This window comes from Ambystoma mexicanum, chromosome 12 (genome assembly GCF_040938575.1).
Source record: "Ambystoma mexicanum isolate Mex_15411 chromosome 12, UKY_AmexF1_1, whole genome shotgun sequence".
In the NCBI taxonomy this organism is placed as follows: Eukaryota; Metazoa; Chordata; class Amphibia; order Caudata; family Ambystomatidae; genus Ambystoma; species Ambystoma mexicanum.
Genome location: NC_090936.1, coordinates 609,253,696 through 609,271,271, shown reverse-complemented (window position 1 = coordinate 609,271,271; position 17,576 = coordinate 609,253,696). Strand labels below are relative to the sequence as shown.

The 17,576-nt window shown below is 41.9% G+C and overlaps 1 protein-coding gene across 2 annotated transcripts in view; it reads right to left on the bottom strand.

Annotated features, from left to right (window-relative positions):
* Window positions 1-17,118, bottom strand: part of ZDHHC5 (zinc finger DHHC-type palmitoyltransferase 5) — an 825,906-nt gene extending 808,788 nt beyond the window's left edge. The window contains exons 1-2 of one of the 2 annotated variants that reach the window (XM_069629026.1): window positions 16,971-17,059; window positions 16,275-16,392 (exon numbers count right to left, since the gene is read on the bottom strand). The gene's annotated coding sequence lies outside the window, so the exon portion shown is untranslated. Of the gene's footprint in view, window positions 1-16,274; window positions 16,393-16,970 lie in introns of both variants that reach the window. The other variant, XM_069629025.1, reaches the window with a different exon arrangement.
* Between the last annotated feature and the right edge of the window lie 458 nt (window positions 17,119-17,576).

The window sequence follows — 17,576 nt, the reverse complement described above, 5'->3', positions numbered from 1 at the left end:
AGATTAGATAGAAATATGGACCGGATGGGACGCAAGGAATGAAGCAATAAAAAGGGGAAATTATTAGCGTAACCGACAGTTTTCTGAAATTACGAGGCAGGAATTGGCGCAGTAGTTTAGCAGAGCCCAAAAAGAAGGGTGCACACACAAATGGCATTGAAGATAGCTAGACCACAGGTGGAAGCCCGTTTGACAAACCTTTGTTTCCAGCCTTTGTTGCAAATAAAGCAAACATACCATTCTAAATAAAACCAAGCTCATTCTCTTTTAGTAGCAACATTACAAAGACTGAAAACCAGGAATTTTATTTCATGCTTGCAGTATAGTGAGGATAACAGGGTTTCAATCGTTCCACAGAATCCTCCTGGGAGATCACTGAATACTTTATCAATGAGCAGCCCTTGTGCTCCAACTCCCTTCCCATATAAACGCCAAGAAAGATCTGGAAGCTGCCATTCCAGTGGAAGTAGTCAGGGATGCAATAAAAGCATTGCCAAACAATGCCCCAGGTCACGATTGCTATAAGAATATCGTATTGAAGACATTTCAGAATGTATTGATCGAACACCCAACTAACCTATTTAAATTTTTTGAAGTCATCTGGCAGCATTTCATTATATGGGGAAGCCTACAATAACTAATGTTAAAACCGTGTAAGGATCCCACAGAAGGTGATTCATATAGATCAAATTGCATTACTTCACACAGATGCAAAAAAATGTTGCTAAAGTCTCATTCACTTGCTTGATGAAGGTCTTCCCCATCCTTGTGTGGGCCGGATGAGACCATGCTTGGCCTAGACGCACGCAAAATCGTTTACACCATTCATTGCTCAGGCTATTCAGACAAATCTTAGCCTTTTCCAGGTGAATTGAAATTAGACACGAAACCCAACAGATTTGTCCACTTTGCCCCTTGGTTTTTATTTTTTCTTTATAGTGTTTAGTTCATCAAAGAACCTTTACAAAAAAAATGTTATTTTAGTTCAGTTATACAGAATATAAAAACAAAGTTCATTGTCATTAAAAATTCACAACTTTTCTTACATTTCATTTCATTACATTTTACTAAGAAAAAAGAACCAAAAAGAACAAAACTTTGGTGCCAATAAATCCAGCATAAGAAATGTTTTATAGCATACATTTTTTTGTTCTTCATTTCACTCAGAGAAAGGCACAGCCCTTAGTTACTGCCAGATGTGAACTTGTGAAACTTTTCCATTAGCATACATTTTCAGGTATTCACTCAATATGTAACAAATGCCATCTAACCACTTTTTTCAGAACTACTTTTTCATTGATCCACATTAGGTCTGACCAGACTGCGGATCCAAATGATCTTTAAGCACTTTTAATATTTTCGTCAAACTGATTATGAGCGTGGAATTGTTCCCCCACATACACTTATTCCAAAGTGCAACCCTAGATAGTTCCGAAGCCGTATACCAATATTTTCCAAATTCCTTAATCCTTAGTGTTTCGAAATGCCTACAGTACATTACGAGAGGTTTCAAAGATTCAATGGATTGTGGTGTACAGCAGAAACAACTTTCATTACTATGAATTCCATATTCATCCTTGGATACAGTCCATTTGGATATTCGCTCGGACGTGAGAAATTGATTTAGTCTGAAGTGCATGTATAAGCCCCAGGCAATCGAACATGGAAATTGGAGGATATAACTAGGCAGAACACCATATTTTCTTCTAAAGGGAGCATATTCTGCGTAGGATTTATATTTGGCAATTCGGTCCGAATGAAGACACCAGCTCAGTCGCTGGAATTTCTGCTTGTTAGAAGGAAGACAGAGTATAAAATCCTCCTTAGATATATATTAGCAAGATGCAATATTTCATGCATCTTTTTAACAAAGATTTTTAAGGTAGAAGATGGACCAGATTTCAGAATGTTATACAAATCTTCATATAACACATTTTTTGGTGGACGTAGCATCTTGCTATAGTTATTTAATAGCCTCCAATTTATTTTGTCCGAGAGGGGCAGCAGGTCCAATTCATGCCTTATTATGTCATTAGGAACTGAATTTGCCAAACCCAGCACCCTTTTCCATAGTTTTCCCTGAGCCATGTCAAGATGATCATTGATATCTACCGTACAAGTGTCTAGCATATACAAGACAGTAGGCTCAATCTTCAACAGATAGAATTGGATGACTGGAACTATGGAGAAGGTGCAATATTTCCTATAAATAATGCACATCTGGGCAGTGAGCGATTTACATTTCTTACTAAGCATTTCTTTCCACCAGGATTTTGAGTTTTGATCAGTGAGTGTATAACCAAGATATCTTAGTTCCTTAACCTCCTCAAGCTCCACATTACCAACAGACCAGATACATTTCTTCATTTTTGCTTCCCATCAGAGAAAATGATGATCTTCGATTTATCTTTGTTAATCCGAAGATTATGTGATTCTGCAAACTTGAAGAAAGAATTCAGTTTATTTTGTAGTCCCTGTGGGGTTTTATCAAATAACAGCAAGTCGTCCGCGAAACTTAAAACAATTCAATTTCAGATTAGCTAGGCGCACAGGATAGTTTATAATATCCTTCCATATATGATTGAAGTCACAAAGCTATATGTTAAATAATATTGCGCCCAAAGTGCAGCTTATTTTAACCCAATTTCTGTACCAATCTCCTCCATCAGTGTCCCATACCCATCAGTGTTCCATATTTGTTTGTGCGTACTTTGTAGGTAGTGTTGGAGTACAGTAAAGCAATCAGGGCTACTAGGTGTACCGGAATACCACATTGAATTATTTTTCTCCAAAGTACTCCCCTTATTACTGTGTCAAACGCTGCGCTCAGGTCCAATGCAGCCATATATATTGCTCCAGTATCCTTTTGTTTGGTTTGACATTGCAATAATGATAATATTGTAGCATTTAGCGGGCAGCCCATGGCTTTTCGAAAGCCTACTTGGCATTTGGAAAGGATGTTATGCTTGTATAAGAACTCCTGCAATTCCTTTAGAAATAATTGAGAAAAAACATTTGAAGAGGCATCAGTTAGGGCTATGGGTCTGAAATTTGCTGGTTCATTCACCTTTCCCTTTTTATAAATGGGAACAATTGCGGAACACCATGAACGGGGGATCTGTTTCTTAGAAAATACAACATCAAATTTGATTTTAAAAATGCTTGCCCATAAGTGGGGGGTCTGTTTTAATTACACAAGAGGGTATCCCATCAGGACCTGAGTCCTTTAATGTATTTATGGCATCCACAATATCCTCATTAGACCATGGGCAATGGTCTAGAATAAATTCTGCATAGTTATAACAATGATCATCATAGAACACATTTGGTAGTTTAAGTTTCTTGGTAAAAAGAATAGAACCCAGCTAGAGGCTAAAATAGCTGGATCAGTATGGAAATGTGGTGCATTTATGGTTCTCATGAGCTTCCAAATGTTACGTGTATCATGAGTAAGGATGTTATGCATCATACGCTGATTGTCTTTTATTGGTGTAAAATGTCTCAATTCTCTAATCTGGTTTTTGTACTGGTTTAGGAGATGTTTTTTTTCAATACCGAATACTTCAATACCCAGATTTCGCCTGATCAGTTTCCTCAGATGGTAATTCTTCTTGATCTTTAACCGATGGATTTGTAGAATTAAAAAGGCATGCCTATGTTCCTTTAAAGAGAGCAGAGGCTTGTCATCTTGTCTAATGCACATTACATACCTATTGATGGTACTTCTTGGTTGCCGTTCAGTCTCCTCCCCCATAACTGGATAAATATATCCAATGGTCGAGTAGAAGGGATCCTCTTGAATGTACCTAAGCAATTTCATGCAAGTGTTTTTATTCCATCTGATAGTACGACCCGAATTTTGGGTCTCTGTGAGTTGAAGCGAAATCTGTGAATCGCGACTCCAATTCAGAATGTTTACATTAGTGGAGATGGCATAGTGGTCCCCATAACCATGATAATTAATGTGTACCAGAACAGAGGAATTACGAATAACAGTAGATACAAAGAAGTGGTCTATGTAAGAACTTCAGTTACCACGTTTCCATGTGAAGGGATAGGAACTGGACTGGGGGATGTAAGAGCTGGATTTCCCATCCCAAAAAAATAATCCACCCACTTTTGCCCAGATTTGAATGTCAAGGGTACTTTTGTGTTAGCTACATTCCCATCCAACCCTTTATTTTTGAAACACGAGGAATTAAAATCACCACCTAATATTATCCCCACGTGAGTAATGTTTACAAATATGCCTTCAAGGATAACATCCAGTGTATTCCAGTACTTTCCTATTCCAGTAGATACGAAAAACAACAATGGTTAGTTGCATACAATTCTGTGGATTCAATTGTAGAGCCATCACACCTCTAGCCTCGTAGATTAACACAGGGTTATATTTACTTTTGTTGCTAATAAGAATTGCTAGACCGCCTGATGGTCGGCCCTTAAATCCTTTTGTAGCAGCTTTGGTAAAACATCCATATCCTGCTATATCAAAAGGTGCCATATGCATAATCTCTTGGAGGAGAATTATGTGGACAATTGCTTAGGTCATTCTTGCCAGACCAGCGAAGGTAATTAGCCAATCCACAACAATTCCATGACAAAATTCTGAAGGGAAGCGTGTTACGCTGACATATTCGAGTTTGCTTTCACTGGAGGATTAGCACTATCACTTGCACCCGGTACAACCCCATTAAGCGCAGCCATTATTGCCAATATTTGTTTAATGGTGTCTGCGTTAATGTTGAGCTGAGTCCCACTTTGTTCTATCCCACTTTTTTGTTCTCGATTATAGGCGGTGTTCCAAGAAGAACTCAGCTTCTTTTTCCTTGTGGAAGATACAGGGGATTAGACCGAGAGCAATGAAATGTTCCTTCTGTTCCCAAATTATTCTCATGATCATCAAGGAATGGAAACCACAAGTCATGCGGTTGTTATAGTTAGTAGCAAGTCGTATCCATTCCAGATCATCAGAGCGTAGGGTTCTCCGGGTGGGGGGGGGGGGGGGGGGGGTTTGCTTGAAATGTTTAACATAAATGTTCTATGAAGGCGAGATCTACCATTTATTGCTGCATTGCTTTCCCATCCCATGATTATTGCCATTCCAGGTACCAGTTTTTCCACAATATTTTCATAATTTTTTCCTAGATCTGAATTATTGCAGTCCTTTGATGCCTCTTCGTGTGATTCATCTTCATCTCCCTTTAGGATAACTTTTCATCCTATTTTTTTACTAGACGATAGCTTGTTTAGTTGACCCATGGGTTTGGTTGCTAACTCCTGCGATCCCATCTCTTCTTCATCAGAGAGACCAATTGTTTGTCCATCATCTTCTGTCTCACTATCCGCTACTCCAGACACACCTGCCTCATTCCTCAACTCATCCATACCACTGTTTGGTTTAGTCGGATTTCCACTAAAGGAAGCATATTTTCCTTTCTTAGCAGTATTGTTTTTTACAGGATTGAATTGCGATAGCGCTGTTTGAACACCTGAAGTACCAGAAGCTGGCTATGAGTTCTGTCCCTTTTTATTAGTTCCAGCAGTAGGATCCTTTGTTAACTCACCCCCAGTCAAACCACCTCCCACATTCAAATGTTTCATCTTACTTGCACATTTTTTCGGCACATGTTGTCTTCCATTGCTTGGTCCATCAGGAATAAGGTCCAAATGTTAGACTCTTCATCAAGCTGGTGCAAGTCAAAACCATTTTCCTCATTGTTAGCTGCCATTTCATTCTTCGGGGTACCTAAAGAGTCTGCCGGAACTATTTTTAATTTCATTTTTTTATTTTGTTTCTAGACCTATTGTTCTTGGAATCCCTCTTCTGTGCTCTGGCTATGATTCTCTTTTCTTTTCGTGCAAGTGCCACAGTCGGTTTTTTGCTCTCATCCTCAGGTGTCGAGTCAATCATACTTTCACACATTTCTTTCATAGTGTTATCAGAGACATCAATCAGATCTAATAGTGTGGAGGGGCTATCAACGCCCTCCCTTTTTGGAGCAATCTTTTGTTCAGGAACTATCATACCCACACACTCATAATTTTTTCCCCTTAAGTATGCATTTCTTGATTGCCTCTATATTGTGTTGCATTTGTAAAACAGTATCACCCAGATTACCTAAGGGTATCTCTAGATTATTAGGTTTAATTTCAGGCAATGGCTTGGCCGCCGGTAAAGCTGCCATTTCAGCAAAGGATTTGGCTGCAGCATTCACCATTCGCTCATCTCCAGGAGTCCGAGTGGTGCAATCTTTCATATATGCTTCCTTTTTATTGCACCTGGTGAGCGAAGATACTGCGTCACATGTAAATAACAGTCCCTCCACTTTATTAACTTTACATTGGAGGTCTGTTATCGTTGCTCTGCGGTTCCCCAATTCATAGTGGGTACGTTCGTGCCCCTCATCAAGCAGGTCAAGAATTCTGGATAGTACCGGAAAATCTTCCCCAAATCCTACAACATCACATGCACGAAGATCTATCTCTTCCTCTTTACTAAGATGCTTTTGCCCTTCATTACTCGAGACTATACCTGTGGTTTTTTCAACTAGGTTGATCTGTTCTTGGGGAAAGACAAATGGATTGTTCTTGGCTGAGGATAAGTTAGAATTATCATAGAGTTTCCTTCCATGCATAAAGTTAGGGCTTCTTTGTCTCTTATCATTGTATAACTCAGCCTCCATAGTACCACCTGAGAATGATTGAAAATCCTGGGGTTGCTTTGCAGGAAGATTAAACATGTGCACATCCTCCCTCCCATATGTACGTTTAGATACCGGTGTAGAAGGCCCCAGGGAGAATCTCATCCTTTTCCCCCAACTTCAGCTTCAATAGTGGGCCCCAAAATTGAGCAATCATTCAGCCCAATTATTACACTTTTTGACATACCCCCAGGTTTCACCTTATTCTTCAACCATTCCTTGTTCTTCACATTTACTGAATCATCAGTATTAGGATCATCATTTCGTTGACATCCAATTTGATAGGAGAGGATTCAAGGTTACTCGGTGTATTACCACCATCTTGTGTAATGCCAATGCCTTCAGAAGTTCCCTCACCCTCGTCATTCATACTCAGACTGAGGTAAGGTTACAGGACTGAGTTCACTGCATTAAAAATTTATAGCCTCGTCCTGTGGGGCGGTTTGATTTACAAGGTCTTCATTTAGTGACCTGTCATTTAGCATTGCAACCTTTATATGGGGAGGACTTAAAGCCCCCGTCAGTTTCCTACCGCTTCTCAAACCATTTACCATGGTGACTACAACTCCGTAGAAATAATTAAATACAGTGCCTGTAAGTCAACAGTTACTTCTAAGGAAGCCTCAAACAGTACTTGTTGTGGTCTGTCTCAGAGTTAAATGTAAAGTCACCACATTACACGATTAGCTAACACCTACGTAATTGGTTTAGTTAGACTTCTTAAAGTAGGCGCTTGAAACCGCCCTCCAGGGCTCAAATGCTTAAGAATCAATAATCGCCCTCCGTCTTGAATGCCAGTGTAAGCAGTCAGAGTAACAAATACAAATGTACATACACAACCGCAAGTGCGTAGATTTCCCTCAGGGTTCAAAGGCCTAACAACCCACAAAAGTTCACTATTGGGAGTTTAGATTCAAACACTTCAATGAAGGTATACACCATGCTCGTGACCCAATCCAGCCTCACAGGGTTCAAAGGTCTGTTGACCCACAGTCACCCTTTGGGTGAGACTGTAATGTGCACACTCTTAATTACTCTCCTGGGTTCAAAGGCCCGCGGCCCGCAGTAACCCTCTGTTAGGAGAGTAGGTTCAGACACTTAACAGCGAGTATACACCAGGCAGGTGTCTACGAACTGCCCCACAGGGTTCAAAGGCCTATTGGCCCGCAGTCACCCTCTATGCTGGAGGTCCAGTTCACACACCCAATCTATCAGGTACACCAAGACAGATGCCCCATACTTTGACAACGGGGTTTTTACGGGCCAAGAGCCCCGCAGTCGCCTTCCTGAGCAAAAGGCAGTATGACCACATGCAGGGCAATGTTCATTAACCAATAGTTTAGACACTGCGTCAGGGGTTCAAAGGCTCACCAGCCCGCAGTCACACCCTGCGTACCAGTGCCAATCAAAAAGCAAGGTGGAGTATGGTTAATGAGGACAGGTTGTGCCGCATAACCAGATCAGAAGAGTCCAACACAGAGCACTTATCCTGTCTTGAAAAAGAAAACTTAGCAGATAGGGATACATGCACATGCAGGCCCTCCTATTAGTAGTGATTGCCAAGACCGAAGCGTTAAAATGGTCTAAGCAACAGTGCTAACATGGTGCGCAAACATCACATTGGCAAAATAATCCCGACCAGAGAGAACACTTCGGCGCTGCACATTTGCTAGTTCCGATCAATTCAAATCAATGCCTCACATAAACGTGCACCCAATTCGAGAAAACCAGGGTAAAGTAACAATGCCTGTAGCTTGACTTCAGGAGAGCGCTGGAGCGTGTTGTTCCGTTCTGAGAAGTCCTCAGAGTTGCAGCCACAGTTTAGTTCCAATAGCGAAAACATGCGATACGTCCGGCAAGTGGTTAGGGAATCAGACACAGCGTTCGTAGATGCGAGCGAGGTAGAATAGAGAGAGCAATTGGCTATGTCAGCGTGTCTCAATACAATGTAGAATAGTACATACCAGTGTCTTCGGAGTGGCCCCCACCGCTCTGCCACTCCACCGAACACCTAACGCACACTGCTGGGCACACCGCGCATGCGCGATGGTTAAGTAGTTTGGAGGCTGGAGGTGGGCTGTAGAATAATACAGGAGATAGTAGAGGGACTAGCAAATGTCCATGTCGCACGGAGTAGAAACAGACAGCACCTACCACCTGTAACACCTAACATACACTGCTGGGCACACCGTCCCTTGATTTTAGCAACAGCAAGATCCAGGTGGTGTGAGGACAATCCACAAGCTAGCTTTATATGCCGATATCACGCTCTTTTTAGAGAAAGTGGAAGCATCGGACCATATCCGAAACTTTAGACTCAGTCAAACTAATCCTTGTAGCCTTTTAAATGGGCAAAAAGAACTATGATAGTTTGTATGCAGCCAATATCCCCAACTTTATTAAACAACATGAAGAGGATCAACCCTGTTGGCACTGGCAGGTGATCTCATGGCTGGGGCGTATTACAGGAGTGAAGATGACACTAATGCCAAAACGGATTTACACATTTCTAGCATTTCAAATACAAATTTCACCACAGGTACTAAATAGATTACAAGGAAAGCTTTTTGCATTTAACTGGAAGGGTGGTAGACCTAGAATAGCCCAGTCAATCCTTATAAGAGCCCCATATATTTGGGGTTGGGGAGTGCTTGGTTTGAAATGATACGTAGTTGCAACACAATCAGAAATAGTGGAAAGATATGGCACAACATACTACTCCAATTCCATTGACTTATCAACACCATCTCACTTGAGAAACTAGGAAAAAAATGGACGCACATTGCTTCAAACTACAACATGCTCTTATTATACTGTGAGAAAGGGTGGGCCCTAGTTGCCGAATGCTCCCACACTTCACTCCGAGTTATGGCGATCTGGTTATATGCTGCACGGTCACAAGTAGTTGAAGGTGGTGCCCGCACCTCCTTGGTATAGGAAAGGAACTAGTTCCTGGATACCTCGCACTTGGTATGTCGAAAAGGATGAGTATCCGCACAGCGTTATGTTGGATTCTGTGTTATTTATTCAAGAGAAGACAGTCTTTGTTGTGGTCAGCCTATGTGTAGGTAAAAGGGGCTCGGATTTCCAGGGTTAAGGCTCCTGTTCAGGTTTGGTGAAGTCCTGTGGTTTCAGTAATGGGTTGTTGGTAGGCTTGTTAGGCTCTGGGATCTGTGTCCCTCCGTGTATGGTGTCCTAGTTAGGGGTGGAATCCCTTTTACCTACACATATGCTTACCACAACAAAGACTATAGGTCTTCTTAAAATTGATCAACTAATGGCTCAGGCTCACATACTGAAAAAAAGATTCTGAAAGTTCTCAACGCAACAGCTTGTGGATTTCTACAACTTAAAAGTAACAGACAATAACATATGCAGGAGATACTGGTCTGGGAATTCCACAGGAAACATGGGATAAACTTGATGCCAGGTTTTGGAGGAGAATCTTAAGAATGCCAAACTCAGTTCCCATAAGTGCGATTCGCCATGAACTAGGAAAGCATTGACCGCCTATATAAAGTGGAACTAATAGACTGCCCTCCTAAATATAAAATCTTTAAGGCAGAAAATGAGAAAGCTTCCTTCTTGGCCGTTAAAGATGTGGAGAAAGAAATGTGTTGAGATCTTGAAAAACTGGAGTGTGAATACAGACATGCTTCGTAACCATCCTACGTGGGTAAAAACATTGCTCATGTCAGTGGACTGGGCACAAACAGAAGCTGCCCGCTGTCTCCAAGTCACACACAGACACTAGCAACCAAATTAACTAATTCTCCAAAGATCCTGCCAAATTACTTAAGGAAGAGTGCAAACAAAAACAGAGACCTGATTCTTCGATTCAGACTTAATGTTCTGAGAACAAAGCAAAACTTAATTAAATATGGTTTGACAAGCAACTATAAATGCTGCTTATGTAACCAGGAAGAAGAATCTCTACCACATTTAATAAGGTTTTGCAAGGAACTATTAGAAAGAACAAAGCTTCTACATAATAGCCTGACTCCGAATTGTGGCTTGGATTCTGACTTATGGTGGGAAGTTCTCTACGACCACCCAAATAACAAAACAATAAGAGCTCTTGGTACTTTTCTGGAAATGACGCTAAAAAGGCTAACAGGCCTAAAAGATTAATAGCACTCAGAAATGGATAATGATTAACAAAGAATTACATTTTATAGCCAAGTCTATTGTAAGCATGTAAGACTGAGAAGCCTAACTAAAATGGAATTTGAAAAGACACTAAGGGAAATCATAATTGATGAAAGAAATCTCAGTGGAATTACTTGGCTATTATGGGGTGGGAAAGAAAGCAAAAACGTGTGTATTCATTTATACTAAATGCTTAATAAAAACAAAAATCCCATTCACAACAGGAGTATTTTATAAGCCAAATGTTTTAATTAGAAAACGGAAATGTTAAGTAAGAACATATCTTTGCGCCGAGTTATTCATGCATATTCAAAGTTACAAGTTGACCTCCAGCAGTAATAATAATAGTTACTTCCTGTGGTACTATGTGCACTATTGGTCCAAACATATCCATGGAGCTGCGTGGGTGAAAACTGGGGAACAAGGATGGCTGTTTCCTAAATTGTTTTTTTAAGTTCTGGTAGAGTGGGGTTCAAGACCTTTATGGTGTGTTCCACAGAAAAGAATAGAGAGGGCATAGTTATCTGCAATTAAGGGAGCAGGTTATCACTCTTGTGCGGTCAATGTTTGGGTCAAACAGTTGGTTCTCCGGATGATGTTTTGTGAGTCATATTGAGTTTCGTGGGTAATTCACTTGTCAAATCAATCCAAAGCTATGATATTCATGGATGCAGATTGATTATGTAGACCCTTTGGGATAGTGGTGTATCAGTTTCCTGGTTTGATCGTGTTATGGGATATCACGGAGGTCAGAAGAGTCTGTAACAGTCGCCACACATGTTACAACCCCTTTACTGAGAACAAACAATGCCCAATAAACGCTCAACAGGGTGGAAACTACTAAGGAGGATCTACAATCATGTTTTACATCTCTGTTCCCTCCAGTTATGGTGATGCTAACCTTCGGGATCTCTACAAAAAATGTCTAAAATTAAACCGGTACGTAGCCATACACAAAACAGTTCCTTGAACAAAAACTGGAGAGTTGATAGTTAAACCAAAACCCATTTCATAAGACAGCATTTGCAGATCTGGAAAATAAGTTCAAAAGTCAGTAATGAAAACAGTCCACTTGAACCACTTAAAGACATTACATGTGCGTGGTTTGGGTTGACTACAATTCTGGTTTGAAATATGTTGACCTGATGTGCAAGTGGTATACACCGGTTTTCATCTGGTGTATAACACCTATGTTTGTTGTACCAGAGCAGTCTTCGGGAACGAGTAAGAGAAATTACACTTTTAAGAAATTATAATTTACCCATGTATTTTGAAAGAGCGCTTTATAATGGTGATTTGCAGCAAAGAGGATAGCAATCTAATATAATTTTAATAGCAAATCATTTTCTTGGCATTACTCAGCCCTTTAAAAAGAATGTAAATGCCAGGAGGATCAAATGTTTTATGTTAAGAGGGAGCATACAAAAGGAGTGAACCATCTTTTATAAGAACTCTCATGGTCAAAGCCAAGTGACGAGCATGGAATGAGTTGAGGAATTTTCAACAGGGGAAACAGATGAAGATTGTCACTGAACTGGAAGCCTGTGAGAAAAGGCTTTAGATTCCTAGGGGTCCACAATAACTAGGAGACTATTCATCTGTTACTTTGTCAAGCACTCCTTTAAAAATGATCCTACGCCTCACAGAATATCACAGGTTTGACGTTTCACAGTACTTTGCAATACTGTAACTTGTCAGCTCTCATTTCAATTGCTTGTATTGACATGTATGCACTGACCTGACATGTTTCTTATCCTCTGTATGCAACCTAAGCATATGTATCCTTGTACGTGCTGCGCCCAGCTACCCCTGGGTTTTGTGCGCATTATCAAATAATAAACATAACATAACGAGGTAGTTATCAGACGCATAGCAATTTCATGCAATAGTTCAACCACAGAGCTGACCACCAAGAATTAACATGAATGGGTGTAAATAACATTAGTGGGGGACATCTACGAGAGGATATGTGTAGGGGAATTGGTCAGTGGCAAAGGCGGGTTCTTGACTGCTTGCTTATTCTCGTCAGGAGGATCTGAATTTCGTTTTCAGTTTGTTGAGTGTAAGGCAGTTGCGTAGCAGAGAAGCTAATCCACTTTTTAGTCTCTCACAATTGTGCGTGAAAGGCTTTTGGGCAGTTTGAGATGTACCACAGTTGTTGGTCAGTCTCTCACACAGTTGTAAAACAGTGTGCAGTGGTGGGTCCAAGAGCTTCAGTAGTATGATGATTCTGCGCATTTGAGAGAGCTGCCCTTTAACTGGGACTCTCAGTTATTTTGAGTTAAAGACTACTTGTAGGATTCCCCTACCCTTTCAAAAAAATTAAGTGTGGGTTTTTACAAGAAGTACTTCTAAATGTCTTGGTAGGATTATATGGGGGCAGGCGACAAAGAATGTGTCAGTAGGATAAGTGCATAGGTTTAGATCCGATTCTGGGATCAGAAACATAAGTTGTACATCATTTCTGTTGTGCGGTGGGGGTGTAGGGGGAGATCCAACTTCCATTCCAAAACAATTCTGAAAAATGTCTGGTCCGCACCACAAAAGTACCTACATACATGTCTAAATGTGGACTTCATAAATCACATATATGCATAGATTAATAATTCAAACCTGGTTCCTGACTGACTTCAAGATAGCCAGTCAGGTTTCAGACCACTCCTTTGGGGCATGAAATCCTCTAATGAACAATAGCGAAGGCCAGCCCCTCCCTTCACCTTCTCTCGGGTGTGGGCCAATCCTACTTAAACTATCCACAGCACCACAAATTATGAAAATCGTAGGATGACTGAATCAGTTAAACAAGTTGCATGTAATTTATTACAGGAAAGCAGAAAGGTCCTGGCCCGGACTGTACTGAGGTGGTTGTCTAGTTGTCACTATTAGGTCTCGAGCATCTTCCAAAATGGTGGGATGGTTTTTGTTTCACTTTCACCCCAACAAAACAATTCTGAACACTTTGGGTTGGGGGGGGGGGGGGGCTCAGCTTCCCAGAAGGCAGCATTTCTTCAATCGAATTTGCCTGGATTATATACCTGTCCTCCAGTGCTCTACCTCAAACATAAAACGATAAAAATAGGTGCTACTGACTGCAGGTCAAAGACCATTTACACTGATGCCGGTGAGCACAATGAACATTATGCCGACCCGCAGTAGAAATCACAGACTGTCTCCAAGCAGGATGCAATCACAGTTGCACATGGTCTAGGAAGCTCTCATGGGAGCTTAATTCTTTTCTGTAGCTTCGGGTCGATTAAGCATTTCATTCTGCTCAAAGAATGAACAACCTCGGGGTCTGGTTAAACATACAGATCTTTCCTCCCCTCACCAATTCACAGCCATTGTGTACAACAGCACCAATGTCCCCTGCATAGTGCCAAGATCGGTTTGTTAGCCCAGCAAACTAAGCATTGTAGTTATCCGACTAGGACTCGTACTGCATAGATTCGTTTATGGGCTTCAGAGCACTACAAAATTCCACAAAAAAAACAAAAAACAAAAATCAGATTGCAGCGAAATTAGGTGTGGGACCACATCACAGAGGCCTTAAGCGCACCTACACTACCTTCAAGTACAACATATCAAGCTTGCAGTAATCTACAAATCATTGAAGGGGGAGGGGGGGTCATGAACACCGACAATTGGGAGACCACTACCAAGTTGGTCATTCTTCAAGAAAATCTTCAAGGTACCAGAGGCAAAATTGGATATTCTGTTGAAACAAATAGCACATGGGCCTCAGGCGTTTCACGGCATTATCCCATATGCTCAAAACATGTACAGTTCTCTCTTTAACAGGAATCCAGATCTAGGAAATGGGCACAGGGCAACATTTATGGTCCGAAACACATTTCTACAGTTGAATAACCTCAAAAAAAGCTAAAGTAGGTTTTAAAATAATTTACAGCATTTTATTAACGTTTTGATCATTTGAATCCCAACTGCCATAGACCTAATAATTCGTAGCCTATTTTTTCAACAAAATTTACTTGAACAAATAATATATTCTAGGTTGCTTGTTGTGTCTATGCTGTACACGTACATTTCTAATAATGTATGTTTGATGGCAGGTCAATACAAACTTTAAACTATTGCAAGCACAACATAGAGAGCAAGCTCAACTCAACACCACTGAACAAGCCTTTTATTTCATACATGAATTACTCCTATGCAAGATGGGGAGTATGACCAAGTGTCTACGAAGGAAATCAAGGGGTAGACATGTGGTATTGCATTGGGCAACAGTCGATTCTCTCCATCTAGACGGGTGGCGATTTGAGATTACTTCATGGGCTGGAGGGTATATTGACTCGTCTGCTATGGGATGCCTTTGCATATTACACATCTTACTGGCCATTTCGCGTTGGCATCCTTGCCTAAGGGGGGGCGCAGTCAACCATCTGCAATTGAGGACGTACATCTGCACACCCAGTCTAAGGGGAAGTGATCGCCACAAACTCCTCCAGTCTTGGAAAGATCCAGCTGCCCAATACTTTATATAATAAAACAAAAAAAAAATAAAGACCCAAAAAAGAAGTTGGAAGTGATCATTTGTACATTCAGTGCTGGAGAGCCGCTCATCTGACCCCACTTCCACCTCTATTTGGGGAGAAATGTTTTCAATCAAGTATTCACGTCCTAGCACCTGCCACTTCATTGAAAGGATGGGGTAGTCCACGTTCCTTCCCAGTAACTGACCAGGTTCTCCCTCTCCTTTCTTCTGTGGGGCTTCTCTGGTATTAAAAAGCTGCCTACTTCCTCAAATTTAACCCATCAAAAACAAAATACCTACTCATCTGCCCCCATTCACTAGGCACAAACTAGACCTCAGGCCCTGAATCAAAGAACTTGCCACAGACAACCCACACATAGCTCTCCACACCCATCAAGTCCCTAGACTTCACCAAGGACTCGCACATATCCTTCCGGAACCACACAGCTGAAGTTACCAAAACATGCGACCTACAACTACACCTCTTATGATAAGAAACAGCCTTCCCTCTGTCAACTTGCACACTGCAGCACAAGCACTAGTTCTATCCAAACTGGACTACGGAAACGCTATCCTCACTGGACTCCCCAACAGCAAACTAGCCACACACAACGCAGCAGCAAGGCGCATCCTTCACCAACTCAAAAAATCACATCAACCCAGCCCCCCCCCCCCAAATAACTCAGAGAATTGCTTCCAAAGAACTGCGTTGTAAGCTTCGCCATCCACCTTGAATCTCCATCCTACCTTCTCAACAAACTAAAGTCCCACAAATTCGAGACAGGCCAACTAAATCATCAAACACACTCCACTCTGCAAATTAACCTGCACACACAAATCAAGCATTCACGAGAGCCTGGAAAGCCCTCCTACTACACATAAACACTGCATACTCCATCACCTCTTTCCGAAAAAAGTGTAAAACATACCTTTCTACCCACACCAAACTCAGCCAGACCTCTCCTGATCTTCCTATTCTGTTCTGCAAATTGTGCGACTTCATATCACCTCCTCCCTTTCGCACTTTGGAACGTGCTCCGAGACAATCTGGTTAGGACCAGAGACAGTAAAAAAAAAAAAAATTCAAATAAATAATCCTCCTCCAAACATGGAGAAAGGGTGCTACTACCCAGCTGTCTGGGGAAAGGGATTCAATCTCATACCCTTATGCCCTATCCATCTTTCAGCTTTGGGGCGAGGGCAATAATTCACTTGAATACTCTGTCATGTATCCCAGGTCAAAGGGTTCTCCCACCATAGTCCTAGGAAGGGGATGATTAGTCACCGGCCATATTTCTTATGCCCTAGATGAAGGAGTCCCTCAATTACCCATGTTCCTGTCCAGACAGAATACGTTATTTTAACAGTCGTTGTTTTGTCACCTAATCCCTCCCAACGAGGCAGAAGAGGAACTCACTTCCTTGAGTTCACCTGTCACTAAACTTAATCCTGGGTGGAGAAGGGTTTCTCTCTTTTGGATTAGTGACCTCCTCCTGTCACCCCCCCCCCCTGTCCCTGTCATCGAAGTGGTCACATGACACCACTGAATGGAGGGTCTCCATCCACTATTGTAGGGCCATTCAAGCACCTGTTCCCCGCCCGTACCGCTTCCCCGGTTCTCTCACCTGGTTTATCCGGGGCCTCCTCCTTCTCAGGCCTCCACCGGTGTCTGCGCACGCACCCTCCGCCGACCCACGCACGTGACGTCAGTCACAGTGCCGCGCGCGCCGCCAACTGCCCATCTCCAGAACGAGCACGGGGCTCTGAGACTATCCAGGCAGGCTCGCGCCAGTTCCCCACAGATTGAGTGTCCGCCCAAGAGGAACGCACGCCTTTAGCCCCTCCTTCAAAAAATCCCAATTCCCATTTAGCCACGCCTGAAAGGCGTTTATGAATCATGTGTTGAAATACAGCTGGAATGTACTCCCAACCAGTGGAACCTTTTGGAAAGTGCGTTTTGTCGAACGATCCCCGCACTCAGTCGCGCGCGCTCATGATCGCCATTTTGGAGTCTTTATAAATACTTAAGGTAGTATACTATTTGCAAGTTGAGGTGTGGGCATGACGTCATCACGCGACTCGCTCGCCAAATACTGTGTAGGCAGCACAGAGTGGCAGGCAGTGAAGCCATGGAAACCATACCATTTAGAAAATCTTGCTACCCCCTGCAATGCTATTGCAGTATTTCTGAAGCAGTTGTCATATGCTCTTTCCAGCTGAAAGGGCTGGAA